The sequence below is a fragment of the Lepisosteus platostomus genome, chromosome 11, assembly GCF_059453375.1.
Source record: "Lepisosteus platostomus isolate fLepPlt1 chromosome 11, fLepPlt1.hap1, whole genome shotgun sequence".
NCBI lineage: Eukaryota > Metazoa > Chordata > Actinopteri > Semionotiformes > Lepisosteidae > Lepisosteus > Lepisosteus platostomus.
This window is the reverse complement of record NC_142621.1, coordinates 48,371,705-48,386,777: the sequence shown is the minus strand read 5'-3', so window position 1 is coordinate 48,386,777 and position 15,073 is coordinate 48,371,705. Positions and strand designations below refer to the sequence as shown.

General features: G+C 53.4%; 1 long non-coding RNA gene across 1 annotated transcript; it reads left to right on the top strand.

Moving 5' to 3' along the window:
- Positions 1-865: 865 nt before the first annotated feature.
- On the top strand, positions 866-13,317 carry LOC148652933 (uncharacterized). The gene is made up of 3 exons (XR_015925481.1): positions 866-1,260; positions 8,413-8,625; positions 9,933-13,317. It is a non-coding gene; the product is annotated as an uncharacterized LOC148652933 (long non-coding RNA).
- Positions 13,318-15,073: the final 1,756 nt, after the last annotated feature.

Below are 15,073 nucleotides of genomic sequence, written 5' to 3'. Positions count from 1 at the left end.
CCAGCGGGTTAGACGGCAGCGTCTTGGTCTCCAGATACAGACAGTGCGACCCCCCTGTTCAGGCAGGGGGGGGATGTCTGCCCTTGCAGAGATCCTCGCTGTGCTCTGGGTGGGGCTGAGCTTGTTTCCTCTTAACTCAAATTCCAAGAGCTTCAGAGGGCGTGACTGCTGAGCGACAGTGTTGACAACGCAGATACGATGAGCACAACGTGAAGCTACGTTGACCTGTTGCCTGTCCAGGTGAGGGGTCTCGGCCTGACTCGGTTAGTTTGTGGCCCACCAGAGTCTCACACTTCTCCCAGCCTTTAATGGACACCAGTATTCTGTCCTCTTCAGCCCCTGTTCTGCTGGATATTTGATTCTTAATACAAGATCAAAATACGATTTTAAAACCAACTCGAATTGACAGGGTCCTAGGACATAAAAGGGTCTTCTAGTATAGTTGGTTATCAGTCCAGTTGTGGGTTCAATTAGATCATCTAAAGCCAGAAACTGGAACAATTCACATGCACCAGTCTACCAGTGACTGGCGTCTTCCCATCCCAGCGCACGCCTCTGCAGCAGTCTGGCACAAACACGATTCCCCATTGATTCATTGACTGTTCAGCTAGAGAACGGAGGTGCCGACTGCGGATCGGCGCCACGCTGGATTGGAAAATCGGGGATTCCTGCTGAGGTCCCCAGCCCCCGTCCCGGAGAGCCCCACCCCCCTCCTTTGATAGCGCTTCCAGTTGATTGTATCAATGCAATAACTGAGAGCCGTCCACAGGTGGGACAGCGCGGAAACCAGCGCCCCCTGTCGGTGTCCAAGAGCTGAGCGGACGTGTCCACAAGTCTCCAGCTCCCAGCTCCGCCACGACTCGATCTCGTTTCCCGCCCGAGGCTAGGTGGCGCTGCGCTAGACGCCGGTGCGCCGGGCAGCTCGACGCGTTAATGGGGGAATCCGAGCCTCGGTGCGCCGGACCCCTGCAGCCCCCCGCCCGCTGATCTCCCCGACCCTGAAACACACCCCCACCCTGCCGCTCGCACCACGGCCGTCCCTGCGCTTTGTTCTGACAATTTCCCGTTTTTCTCTCCTCCATGATTTCTGCCTTCCCGTCTAGTTTTCTGCGTTTCCCGGTTGACTGCGCGGCCAGCAGCGGCCCGACTGCGAGACGGGCCGGTGCTCGCCGGGAGGGGACAGACACTCGGCATCGACCCGCATCGATTAATCAATACCGAGGGAAGAAACGGAAGACGAGGAGAGTGAGCGGCTGGAAGGTGAGAAGAGGGTTTCTCTCATCACAGGAAGGTTTTCGGGTTTTGTTTACTCCAGCATCAGCAGGTGCAAAACGCGCGGATTAATTAATTGTTTTCTGGATTTTAACAACCTGGAATAAACTGACCATTAGAAAAGTCCCGAGAGAGGGGACCCACACTCAGAGTAGACTAACCAACTCAAGAGGCGTTACAAGAACCTTAAGACCCAGCGAAATCAAAGTACAGATTCTTCTGTTTATGTTTTACCCTCAACACGAAACCCGATAATTCGTTTAGAAGGCGCCCTAACTACAAGTGCCGTTTGCGCTGCAGTGAGGCAGAGACGGCACTGCGCACGGACACCTCGGAGCAAATCGATTCTTTCTTTTGGGGGGCGAAAATGGCAAACGGGTGTGGTGAGTCACTCGTCGTATCACGCAATCCACAGTTTGCTAGCGGACAGGACACAGACTGGACGGCGGGCCGGACTGAACGGGCCCAGCGGTCTACTGTGGCTTGTACCGGTTCTGTTGAGGGAATCCGAGCCCCGCGTCCCGTATTAACCTGCTTGGACTCGCCAGTGGGAAACTGAATTTCGGGCCCTAGACCGTGCTTCAGTAACATGTGCCACGCTAATGTTGGCTTTTTTTTTACTTTAATACCTCCTACGGTAAATATTCCAACAGGCTGTTTAAAAGCAGGAAATCCGGGCGAGAGTGTCAGCACCGTGAGCCGCCACTCCGCCGGGCTGTCGGAACACACTACTGCTCAGGAACAAGTAATAGGTTTATTCCATGCTGAAAAAAAAGAAGAAAGAAAACAACGTTTCGGCCGTGGAGCCTTCTTCAGGTCACCTGAAGGCTCTTTCTTCTCCTTTCAGCAGGGAATAAACCTATTACTTGTTCCTTTGCAGCCTGCGCATGCTGACGCAGCTCCCCACCTACACTGCTGCTGCGTGCGGAATCGGACCGGCCTCGCTTTCAGCACACACCCACTAAGTACCCGGAGACCCTTCAGGTCTGTTTATCGGAATGGGAGCCGGCGCCGACCCACGAGGGAACCGCGGACCGGACTCCCGGCGACCGGATCCCCCCCGCGGGCGCACGGGGCTCATTAGGTGCATTCCTCTGTTGCCATGGAGGCCTGTTAGGGCCCCGAGATCAGCGGTGATTAGCATGTGAAAAGCACTGGCTGGCCTCCCCTGCCCACGGAGGGGCTGCAGGAGGGGCGTCTGTACAAATTAGCATGGAGGGGATTGAGCTGGACAGAGCCTCCCAAGGGAGCCTTCAGCACAGAATACTTCCAGTCTCCTGAGCCTAATTGGTTTTTAACAGTATTCAACAGACAGGGGGCGTGGCCATGGCATCCAGGCACCCAGTGGCCCTGCGGCTCCTAGCCGTGTTTTCTTCTGAGGTGCTGGTATCCACTCAGACGAGCCGCTGGATCCAGCACCAGCACTCGGTGAAACAACGTCCCAAGGCGTTGAATTCCGGGAGTCCGAAGACTTTTCCGTCTGTTTCCGGGACACAGTGTGCCAGTGTTCATGAGGTCATGTCCATGCTGTTCAGTTGTAATTCGGTGAGTTGGGCTCTGTGTGTTTGCGTGGAGCTTTTGTATTTTAGGTTCTGGCTTTGCTAAGTAAAGATGTTTCCGGGATCTCTGGCCGGGAATGTGCTCCTGAAGAGCGCTCCGTCCCCTCGCTCGTCGCTGCAGGGAGAGCGCCGGCCTGGGCCACGCTGAGCCCTCGCGCTCCCCTCTCTCTGAGGGAGCAGGGCTGAGTGTCCTGAGCTCTCAGCTGGGGTCTCGCAGTCCTCTCTCTGAGGGAGCAGGGCTGAGTGTCCTGAGCTCTCAGCTGGGGGCTCGCAGTCCTCTCTCTGAGGGGCTGAGTGTCCTGAGCTCTCAGCTGGGGGCTGGCAGTCCTCTCTCTGAGGGAGCAGGGCTGAGTGTCCTGAGCTCTCAGCTGGGGTCTCGCAGTCCTCTCTCTGAGGGAGCGGGGCTGAGTGTCCTGAGCTCTCAGCTGGGGGCTGGCAGTCCTCTCTCTGAGGGGCTGAGTGTCCTGAGCTCTCAGCTGGGGGCTGGCAGTCCTCTCTCTGAGGGAGCGGGGCTGAGTGTCCTGAGCTCTCAGCTGGGGGCTGGCAGTCCTCTCTCTGAGGGGCTGAGTGTCCTGAGCTCTCAGCTGGGGGCTGGCAGTCCTCTCTCTGAGGGGCTGAGTGTCCTGAGCTCTCAGCTGGGGGCTGGCAGTCCTCTCTCTGAGGGAGCGGGGCTGAGTGTCCTGAGCTCTCAGCTGGGGGCTCACAGTCCTCTCTCTGAGGGGCTGAGTGTCCTGAGCTCTCAGCTGGGGGCTGGCAGTCCTCTCTCTGAGGGAGCGGGGCTGAGTGTCCTGAGCTCTCAGCTGGGGGCTGGCAGTCCTCTCTCTGAGGGGCTGAGTGTCCTGAGCTCTCAGCTGGGGGCTGGCAGTCCTCTCTCTGAGGGGCTGAGTGTCCTGAGCTCTCAGCTGGGGGCTGGCAGTCCTCTCTCTGAGGGAGCGGGGCTGAGTGTCCTGAGCTCTCAGCTGGGGGCTGGCAGTCCTCTCTCTGAGGGAGCGGGGCTGAGTGTCCTGAGCTCTCAGCTGGGGGCTCACAGTCCTCTCTCTGAGGGGCTGAGTGTCCTGAGCTCTCAGCTGGGGGCTGGCAGTCCTCTCTCTGAGGGAGCGGGGCTGAGTGTCCTGAGCTCTCAGCTGGGGGCTGGCAGTCCTCTCTCTGAGGGGCTGAGTGTCCTGAGCTCTCAGCTGGGGGCTGGCAGTCCTCTCTCTGAGGGAGCGGGGCTGAGTGTCCTGAGCTCTCAGCTGGGGGCTGGCAGTCCTCTCTCTGAGGGGCTGAGTGTCCTGAGCTCTCAGCTGAGGGCTGGCAGTCCTCTCTCTGAGGGGCTGAGTGTCCTGAGCTCTCAGCTGGGGGCTGGCAGTCCTCTCTCTGAGGGAGCGGGGCTGAGTGTCCTGAGCTCTCAGCTGGGGGCTGGCAGTCCTCTCTCTGAGGGGCTGAGTGTCCTGAGCTCTCAGCTGAGGGCTGGCAGTCCTCTCTCTGAGGGGCTGAGTGTCCTGAGCTCTCAGCTGGGGGCTGGCAGTCCTCTCTCTGAGGGAGCGGGGCTGAGTGTCCTGAGCTCTCAGCTGGGGGCTGGCAGTCCTCTCTCTGAGGGAGCAGGGCTGAGTGTCCTGAGCTGCCCTGCACTGGGGCTGCTCTTCAGTGATGGGAGCAGTGGGTCCCTCTTCTATGTGAAGCGCTAGGATACTATAGGGAGGGAAGTGATAGATGCAGTGATTATTATTTTTATTAACGTCTCAGGTAGGGCGGCTGCACTGTGCAGCAGTCTGTGCCCTCCTGAGCAGGCAGGTTATTTCTCTGGCTCTGCTAATGCCAGATATTGAAGAGGAGTTTGTGTCCACTCAGAAGCAGTATGCAAGGCCAGTACAATTACTGAATATATTTAAGAGTGTAGATTTTATATCTAAGAAAATATTTTTAAAAGTTCACACAGCATTAATTAGACCTCCATTGGTAATTGGGTGATTGATCCCAGGATCTCACCCGGCTGTTTCTGGAAGAAAGACAGAGCATTGGCTTCAACAGCAGGGCTGGGCAGCTTGTTCATCACCTCCACAACCCTCTGATCGCTCTAACATTCAATACACTTCCCCTAATGTTTGCTTGTGTCCCCAGCTTGTGTTTCACTGTTCATTCTGCTGAAGGGTTCTTGCTAGGTTGATTATGCCAATATCTTTGTGGGTCTGGAATACACAGATTGTGTCAGAACACTGTATTGAAGACATTGCTTCTCCAGGAGCTCTCTGAAAGAGAGCATCACCATACATTGGAAAGTTTAAGGGAACGGAGCCTTTCTAGTCTTGAGCACAGAAGATTATGGGGCTTCTTGATTCAGGTATTAAAAATCCTGAAAGGCGTCATCTGGTTCAACTCTGGGGGCTTGTTTAAGATCCACAGCAACACAAGTACCAGGGGAGACAAGGGGAAATTAAGTTTATATTTATTCAAGACAGAAAAACAGGAAACCTGTCTGTACACAGGGGATTGTGGGAGTCCCTAGTCATGTGGCAGAGGCCGAATCCCTGAGATTATTTAAGAGTCAGATGTGTCAGCGAGATGAGCAGGACGGGTCTCGGGGCCTCCTGTCATCTGCACCCTTGTCACGCTCTGTGGTCAGAGCTGTGCCTGGTGCCGCGGTCAACAGGTCCTCTGCTGAGCGTCTGCACACGTAGGGAGAACAGCATCCTGTCCTCTCCGGCAGCGCAGGGCTCACCCAGCTCCCCTTGCTCTTCCTCAGTCTCCATGGTGATAAATTACAGGCAAGTGCCTCACTTTCCATTGATAAAAATACTCTCATTGCCCTGCTTGCACTTCGGTGAAGTGGAGTCCTCAAACACTGAAGGACACGCAGATCTGCATAGTTGTAAACACTCTTTATTTTCCTCTCGGAGTACTGTGCAACCACCTTCTCAGGATCTCCTTCTCCGCTGCTCGTTAACATGCAATATTATTGACAGAGTGTTTTAAATTAAAGAAAATGTCTACAGCTCCTTCTAGTTTATGCATTCAATTTTTAAAAGAAAAGCTCTGTTTTAGAGTTTGATGTGGAGAGTACTCGGCCTGTGTTGAACGCTTCATGGCATTTTAATGTTTTCTTAAACAAATATAGGCTGATTTCTTGAAGTTCATTATTGTCTTTTACCAGCAGGACGCCATCAACTTTTTGTTTTTTTTTAATTAGATCAGTTGCGGAAGAAACAGTCAAAATGAAAACCTTCCTGCCGTGTGAGGTGGCGAATGCTGCTTCAGGTACTGCAGTTTGCAGCCGGGCTGTGCAGTGAGTGAGTGTGTGAACAGCAGACTGCTGGCACTCTGTTCACATGTGTGAGATTATAATCACGCCCCACCCCCCCCTCCCGTCAGGCAGCAAGCGCGATGTGATACCACACTGCAGGCCAAGAAGGTTCAGGAGGAAGGAAGTTGTAGCTAATGTGCAGGTTTGAACAAAACGGCACTTTCACCCCTGCTCTGCTGGAACCAGGCTCTTTGTATTAATACTGTAAACCCCTAATCAGGTAGATTAATCAACCTCAACCCACTAACACCTGGAGCTCCTACCACAGTGGTCACATGAGCTTGTGGGGGTGCAGTGCACAAGTCGGGGGGGTTAGAGCTTGGCATGTACTTGATGCTGAGATCCTCCGGGCCGGGGAATGTGCACACAGCCTCTGGCACCTCCTGGGCACCATTCCTGGTGCTGCCAAGGACCTGCAGGGGATTTGCAGATTGTAAAGCAGGCGCAGACACAAGCTGCTGTATTATCAGTGTGGCTCCGGCTGGGAGCTCAGCTGCGGCGCTGGCGTGTCTCTTGCAGGTTTGTAGCTCCCCTTGCTTAGTTAACCCGCTAGAACGTGGCTCAAGGTATCGCTAGTCTTGTTCGTGGGCCCGGTGTTTGCCCAACGCTGAGGGCCAGTGCTGCCCATATCAGATGCACACGTGTGTGAGATTATGGAGACAAGCCATTTCTCAAAGTCTTTGACTCCACTTTCAATTGACTGTTTTTCATCGCTACTGCCTTTTATTCTTTAATTCATCCTAAAATAGTCTTTGCTCTTAAAGGCAGTGATTTCAGTATTGGCAGATATAAACAGAACCATGGAAAGAGACTGACCACCTGTCCTTTTCAGTGAAAACAGGCCGTTCGTAGGGGTTAAAGGTCACATGAGGCTGCTCAGCAATGCAGGCTCAGCCACAGCCCCCTGACCACAAGCACTGCCCCCCAGCTCGACGCCCTGCTCTCGCGGGCCCGCCAGTCTCTGGGCCATCTGGGCCACGGCTCCGGACCGCTCCGCTGCCCCGCGTCCTTCTGGTGCTCCTGTCCTGGGCAGGGCTGGCCTGGCGGTGCACAGGGTGCCCAAGGCTCCCAGGCCAGACTCCGCACAGCCAGGCCGGCCGAATCTCCGGCTGGGTGCGTCTTCCTTGGCGCTCCTGCCTGTCAGCAAGCCGGGCTGCCAACGCCAGAATGTGAGAAGGGCTGCAGTCGAGGGGAGCGCCAATCAATCTGCCCGTCTTGCTAACTCCTTGGCTCTGCACCCCATCAAACCCGCTGTTTCCTGAAGACCCCCAGATTGGTGGTTTGCTAACGGGAGGGGCAGTGCTTTCCACACGCCTGTCAAAAGAGCCTTTGTCGATATGGGGTTTGAGGTGTTGAAGACTTATTGCACTACTTCTCATGGGCCTTGTTTAAGAACAGATTAATTTCCTTGAACTTTCTTTTACTGTCTTTATGTTTATTTATGTCTTTGTTTGTGACTCTCTTATTTCCCTGCCTGTGAAATTCATGTCTGTTGCGTAGCTGCTCAAGGAGGACAGAAAACTCTGGAGTCCTGTTCTCTGGACACACTGGGCGCTGTGGACAACGAGCTCCCAGTGAGCACTGCAAGGAGGAGAGAACGCCTGTCCTGGAAACTGAACGAAACACAAAGGAAAATTGGTCCACTGGATGTGCAGTTAAAAACGAAACCAGGGAAGACGAGGGTTTCTGAGGGTTCAGCTGCAGCTGTCCAGAGAATTTAAAGTGAAGTAAAAGCAGGACTGTTGCTGCTTCCACTGTAATAAATGGAGCAGAAGCCCAAAGTTCAGGAGGAGCCCCAGTCCCTGCGGATCACTGGCTCCAGTGTATACATCTGGGTTGTCTAGACCTCCTTCCCTCCGATTGCTGCTCCCGGAATCCTACCTCTTTGTCCGAAGGACCAGGCAAAATACTGATGTATGATGACCGAAACATCAGTAACAGTCTCGCTCCTGGTTTGTCTTTTTCTTCCGGATTTTGCTTTGTTTTTTTGAGTGGTGCAGCCAGGATTGATTTCTGAGCGACATGAGTGGCTTGATTGCAGATGAGATTGCAGATCAGTTTCTGTTGGTGCAAATAAATAACACCTCCAGTCTGCTGTCAGCACAGCTTTGACCCACTAACCTCGGCGCTGTGAGAGGTTTCGCGCTCTTGTCACTTTCGCGTCTCTGCTGTGCAGGGCTGCCTCTCGCAGACATTTTTCTCACATTATTTTTGAAAACTGCACTTCGGCAGGAACCCGCTGGATCAGAAAGGACTGGGATTTGGGAATCTTGTGCTGAATTTTCTCCTGTGCTCCAACAGGCATGCTGAGTATTCTGCACCACAGCCCCGGCAACTGCGCGATCCTCTCCTCAGATCCACAGCACCATCCCGACTCTCAGACCTTCAGATCCACAGCACCATCCCGACTCTCAGACCTTCAGATCCACAGCACCATCCCGACTCTCAGACCTTCAGATCCACAGCACCATCCCGACTCTCAGAACTTCTTGGCAGCTCTATCCTTCAGCAAAGGTGATTCACACTCTACAAGGGTGATGTCTGTCTGTGTAAGTGCTGCTGGCTGCTCAGAGTCTACAGGGAGCTGAAGAGCACAGGCCAGTGTTCTCAGCCCGTTGATGCTGGACTAGTCAGGGGCTCTTAGCCCAGGGTTGTGCTGTACAGTATTGCATTGCTTCGCTTCACTCTGGAATCCTTGGGCAACATGCTGTACCTGGGTAGGACAATTACAGTCTATTTTCACATTCTAAGAAAAGTGTCTGGAGGAAGTAGGTGCAGGACTGAATCCTCCAAGCTCTGTGCAGCGACAGGCCGCTCTGGAGTAGAGACCAGGACAGAGGAGGCGTGCAGGGCTGGCAGACGTGGAGAGGGTGACTGTACCACTCACGTGATACCTGAGTCAACACACTTCATTATCGCAGCTCCTTCATTATTCGCCTGTCTCCTGAAATAGCAGGCAGAGCTGTCCGGAGAGACACAGGAAGCATGGAACAGCGGGACGTCTCGTCCCTCTCCGGGAGGCTGGTGGACGGGCTGGCACAGGGCTCCAGGAATCCTGAATCTGGGAATCCTGACATTTAACACACAGCTGGTGTCTTCCTCCTGCTTTGTTCTTTTGCTGTTCTGAGGTAAAATGAGCAGTGAAATCAAACACAAAATAGCACGAGCAGAGCGAGACATGAAGCCCTCACCGTCTGGCAGCCCCCAGCCGGGTCCCAGCCCTTCCCGGTGGCAGTGAGGTGGGGAGGAGCATCGTCCCACTCGGGCCCTTCCGGCTCTCCTTGTTCCAGCCGCACTGGGAGTCCTTCAGAGCCTGTCCTGTTGGATAAGGACCTGCAGAGGCAGAGCACTCCCCGATCCAGACATGCGCAGGTCGACTCGGCAGAAATCCCAGCGCCAGACCTGGAACAGGAAAGCCTGGGGGAGCAGGACAGGTTAAATTTCATCAATCAATTGAACACTCAGTCAATCGTTTTGTTTGGTAGAGTGCCCACAGAGGGCTTTCCTGATTTCCAGAGCAGGTGAAGGATTGACTGTGGTAAATGTTCCAGTTCTCCTGATCTTCCTCATCTGCTGCGCTGTAGCGGCCACCTGCTTGTCTCTGCTACCTGCCAGCGAGCTCTTCTCTACCTGTGGACAGCCCATGGTCTCCTTCACTGGCTCTGCTGTGCTGTTGTCTTTATGTACATTGATATACTTGCACCCGAACACACTCCACACCCTCATGAGCGCAGCATGATCTGTACAGTTCGCACTGTTTGACCACAGCTCACGGGCTCAGGGCTTTAGCACATTGCTGTGTGCTTTTTCATTCTTCACAGGGCGCCACTCTGCTCTCACCACAGGATCTGGAGGGGTGCTGTACACACAAGAACGGTTTCAAACAATCTGAAGGCATATACAGCCCCCCCTGCCCTGTCTGAGCTGGATCTTCATGTCTACGCGTCTTTCTGTCCCAGAGTCTCTGACAGAGCTCGGATCCCTGTGACAGTCCTCCACAGGCTGTATACACCTGTGTCTGAGCTTTTGTCCTTTTTCTGTGCAGAAAACAGCAAACGGTCTTCCCTGCAGAGCACACCGGTCCTGCTGCTGATCTCCAACCTCTGACCTCTGCAGAATCATCAGATCAGTCCTTGGGCCTTAGACACAAGTCAAAGAGTCACAAGTCTTCCCTCTTGGACAGAGGAGATTCAGGGCAGAATATTCAGCAGTTAAGTCCCTGAGGAAGGTGGACATTATTGTCCGCTTGTTTCCATAAATGATGCAAAGAGCTCCCAGCCTGGGATACTTGTCAGAAACAATTCACATGGGGTGGAACCTGTTGACGTTGTTTTTTCTGCCCCACTGCTCTTCCCCGAAGGGTCACAGACTGGGTCGTGTGGGGGCGAACGCGGGGAGCGCGACATGGCTGTTTGATCTGGCGGAAGGTGGCTGTTCTCTACAGCACATCAGTTGCTTTTCATGCATTATTAATCACAGAGCACCCTTACTAATTAGTCACTCAGCGGATGCTTTTATCCCCAGGCAAAGGATTCATCCGAAGGTCGGAGCGTAGGAAAGTTCGTGTGCGCAGCACAGCTGGGATTTGAACCGGGAACTCCCTAGCAACATGCCGCTTTTCCTCATTCACCACAGCACTTGGAGTTGGTTTCCAAGTGGAAGCTCCCTGATCAAAGATAGAGGAGTGCACAGACACAGCGTGTAACAGGCGGATTCACACCCTGACAGAGCGCCAGGGAGGAATAAAGGAGCTGGGACTGAGTGTGGCTGTACGGGGGGAGTGCCCAGTGTGGAGCACAGCCCTGGTGGAAGGGCGACGCCTCACCTTTCTAGTCCCAGCTGGGCGGGTCCTATAAAGGCACACTGGACACCCCCCGGAAGGGGGGAGTTTGACAGGGGCAGTCCCAGAGGGGATTGCACCCGTGTAAGGTGTTCTTTTTCTTTTTTGCCTGTCCCATCATGCACTTTCACTGGGGCAGGCACACACACACCTTTTTCACGTACAAAGTTCTTGTTTTGTTCTTGCCTTACGCCCCCTGCTCACCAGACTGGACCCCGTTAAACAGCGTCAGCCCAGCCTGGAGGCCGCAAGGCACAGCGGCACACTGTCTTTTTGCCTTATTGGGTATTTGTTCGTTCTTTTTGTGTTATTTGTGGTCCCTGCTAACCTCACACTGGTGCTTCCCTCCCCTCGCCCTGGACACCTCCCACTACACACTGTCACATGAGCTTAATTTATCAAACGAATCAATTACCTTTATTCATCAGTGCCAATCTGGGCTAAAGCTCGTAGATCCAGACAGCAGCCAGACGGTTTGAAGGCCGGGGCTCCGCTCAGGCTGGGGAGGGGCTCCAGGAGAAGGAGGCACTGGAGGGACAGTGAAGCAGAGTGCTGCACCCCAGATTGGAGACAATATAAAGCAATCAAACTCCAAGCAGACTGCCTTGTTACACTGAACCGAGTCAAGATGTACTGTAACTGTGATTACACTGGTGTCCATTTACTCATCTTGAAAGGGTTAAAATAATCCTTTACAATTGCTTACAATAAGGTAATTACCGTGTACGCCTGTGCAGCCATGTCGCAACTTGGTCTTTGCGCAGGTCAGGCAGAGTGCAACATCAGAGTGTCACGGTCTCTGTTGCCTTCTGAGAAGCAGGGCGAGTTTCGTAAATGAACTACACCACCTGCGAATCCACTCCAGTTGCGCAATTCCTATTTTACCGAATCCGGTGGGTGTATGTGCAAAATTAATCTATTAGATTGTGTGCTTTGATTCACACTTCTGCTGGGAAAAGGAGCCGCTGGGTTAGGCTCGCGCTGGAAATGAATGCCAGCAGAGATAAGGCAAAGACCAGAGTCAGATCAGCATGCAGTCTACGCCAGGAAGGAAAACATAAAAGGCCTGTTCTTTTTCCAAGCTGCGGCTAAGAATGTTATGGTTCTGTATGTATCAAGTTCTTGTTTGCGGTCAACTTAACATTCAAAAAATATCTTGCACATTTTGATCCATATGGTACTGCAAAATGAAGCTAAACCATGTCCAGATTGTGCTATTACAGACACGAGCCCCTCCTCCAGCAGAGAGTCTGGTGGAGGAGAGGGACCCAGGACAGGCTGGGGGACAGGAGTACAGTCCGCCCAGCGCAGGGTGACCAGTCTGGGCAGCTGACCTCTGGCTTTAGCAGCTGAGCTGCTGGCAGCAGGACGGAGCACGAGCAGGTGACACAAGATGGGTCTGGAACTGGGGACCTTCATTGTGAGCACTGGAAAGCCAGTCCCTGCCAGTCCCTGCGTCCTCTCACTCTCAAGCAGATATTCAAGCTCAAGCTCGTGTTTATTGTCATGTGTACCTGAGTACAGTGAAATGCTTACTTGCGTGTTTTCCTCACATGACAAATGACGCAACAGGTGACATAAAAGATGACGTAACATCGCTATAGAAAATGACATAACAAGTGACATCACCGTTCTTGGAAACTGGATCAGGGTAGCAGCAATAATTGTAACCAACATTTAGAAAGCAGCTGTGTGCAAAATTCAGCAGTAGCAGTATTGTGAGTTCACTGAAAAACAGGGGGGTGTCAGTGGGGGCAGGAGAATTTAAGAGGTGGGGTTCAGGAGTCTTACAGCTTCCTTTGAACCTAGAGGTCTGGGCCTTTACACTCCTCAAGGATCCCCATGATGGAGGCCTGTGCTTTCATGGGTGCGTGTTCCTGCCCAGTGGGAGGACTGGCACCTGCCAGCTCAGGGACCGGCTCACTGAGCCCTGCAGAAACACTGCCGCTCGGACCCCAGGAGCCCTGCTCTCCTACTGAGCAGTTTCCTGCAGCCCTTCTGTGGCCAGTCTGGGGATCAATGGCTCCACTGGAAACCCTTATGCAGCAATTACAGCCCCCAGAAGAGATGTCCGGCCATTAAGACATCATTTCAGCAGGATGGGTAAAGTTCTTGATTTAGGTACCACTTATAAATATTTTATCATTGTTATACATATTTATCTGATAGTTAATAAAAGTATTCTTAATAATGGACTATAATGTATTACAGATAAAATATTAAAATGTAGCAGTAATTCTTTCCAATGACGTCTCAATGCCATACCACAAAACCTGCAAAATTACTATATTTTAATAACCTGTAATTCTTTTACGTATTGTTAAAATATGTGCAATGTATAACAACAATAATAAATGATTTATACTGTCTGTAAATGATATATGCTGATACGTTATTTCAAGATAACCTTTAAATATCAGGTGTCTATTACATAGTAATTGTCATGTAATAATTGGTTTATAACTACTGTGAGTGACCAAGGGAGAGCGCGGGACAGCATGACCAGCCCCAGGATCAGTGTCCAGTGTCCAGTGTCCAGTCCAGTTTAAATTCAGCAGGTCTATTTTCCTTCTTTTTCAACTGAACCCCAGTAGAGTGAAAGAGGTGCTTAGCGATAGAGGAATAAGAATGATGTCTCTAATTCACAGTTCTGCAAACACACCTCTTTGGCCTCTGTGCAGGGGCTCGATTATGCATTTCTAAAGTCAGCACCAAGAAACCTGTGGGTCTTCTCCTTATAGGTGATTGTCAGACACCTGGGAACATCTGGAGCAGAACTGTTTTCAGCTGCTGTGATTTAAACCTGAGTTTTGAAAAGCCTGTGGCTTTTTCAGGAAGAGAGGACTGAATCAATATCCTGTGCAGGCAGCTGTAAACGTTTGTATTGACTGTCGGGGGGGGAAGCAGACCCCCCCCCCCCCAGAGATCTCAGCAGTCCTCTGCCGCCTCTGCATCACCCCCAGCTGTAACAGCCTGGCCGGGGGACTCTCTGTCCCAGTTACTCGTCCTCAGAAGAAGCCGGACTAATGAGACGAGGCCATCATGCCACATCTCTGCGGCCAGGCCCCTCACCCCTGTGACGGCGTCTCCAGGGGCGCAGAGCAGAGCCGCCGGCCCACAGCCACAGCCTGCCTGCGCACGAGGAGCCGAGCCACAGCACCAGCCCCGCTGCCTGACAGCCTGCCCTGAGCCACTGCTGGCCGGGAGACAGCGGGGCACGCTGCTACAACGGCCAACTGCACAGGGGCCGACGGGAGCAGGACGCACATTCCTGGCCACAGCACAGACCAGCGAGGGAGAAGAGCTGGGGGGCGGTACTGCTTTTTCTCTCAGGACAGGACCTGCTCTGGCTGCGTAACGGACAGCCTCACCAGCAGGAGCTTCAGGGAGTTTCCGTTTGTGAGTGTTTATGCGAGTGGGTCTGTGCTTGTGTCTGTGTGTATACGTGGGGGTCTGTGTGGATGCGTTTGTATGCATGTGTGTGTGCGTGTTGTGTGTGTGGGACTGTGAGTGCTGTGTGTGGAACTGTGTGTGTGACTCTTTGCGTGTGTATGGATTTGTCTGTGGAACTTTGTGCCTGTGTGTGCTTGTGTGTGGGACTGTGTGTGTGGGTTTGTGTGTGCATGTTTGTGTGTGTTTCGTGTGTGTGTGACTGTGCTTGTGTATGGATTTGTGTGTGTGTGGCACTGTGTGTGTGATTACAGCGAGGCTGCAGGGTGCTTGTCTGATTCCACAGTCTCAGCGGGAGACACTCGTCTCACCTGCAGCAGCGCTGTCTCGACCGTCCGGCCCCGGGCCACGCCCACATCCTGCCGGGGCCCCTGCAGAGACCGGCCTGCTTCTGCTGCTGCGCCCAGGCGCCCGCAGGCCGGACACCTCCATTCCTCCAGGCTGGGAGAGAGGCAGGGAGTGAGGGAGTGAGGAGTGAGGCAGGGAGTGAGGGAGGAGTGAGGCTGGGAGTGAGGAGTGAGGCATGGAGTGAGGAGTGAGGCTGGGAGTGAGGCAGGGAGTGAGGAGTGAGGCTGGGAGTGAGGCTGGGAGTGAGGTGAGGAGTGAGGCTGAGAGTGAGGGAGTGAGGAGTGAGGGAGGAGTGAGGCTGGGAGTGAGGAGTGAGGTGAGGAG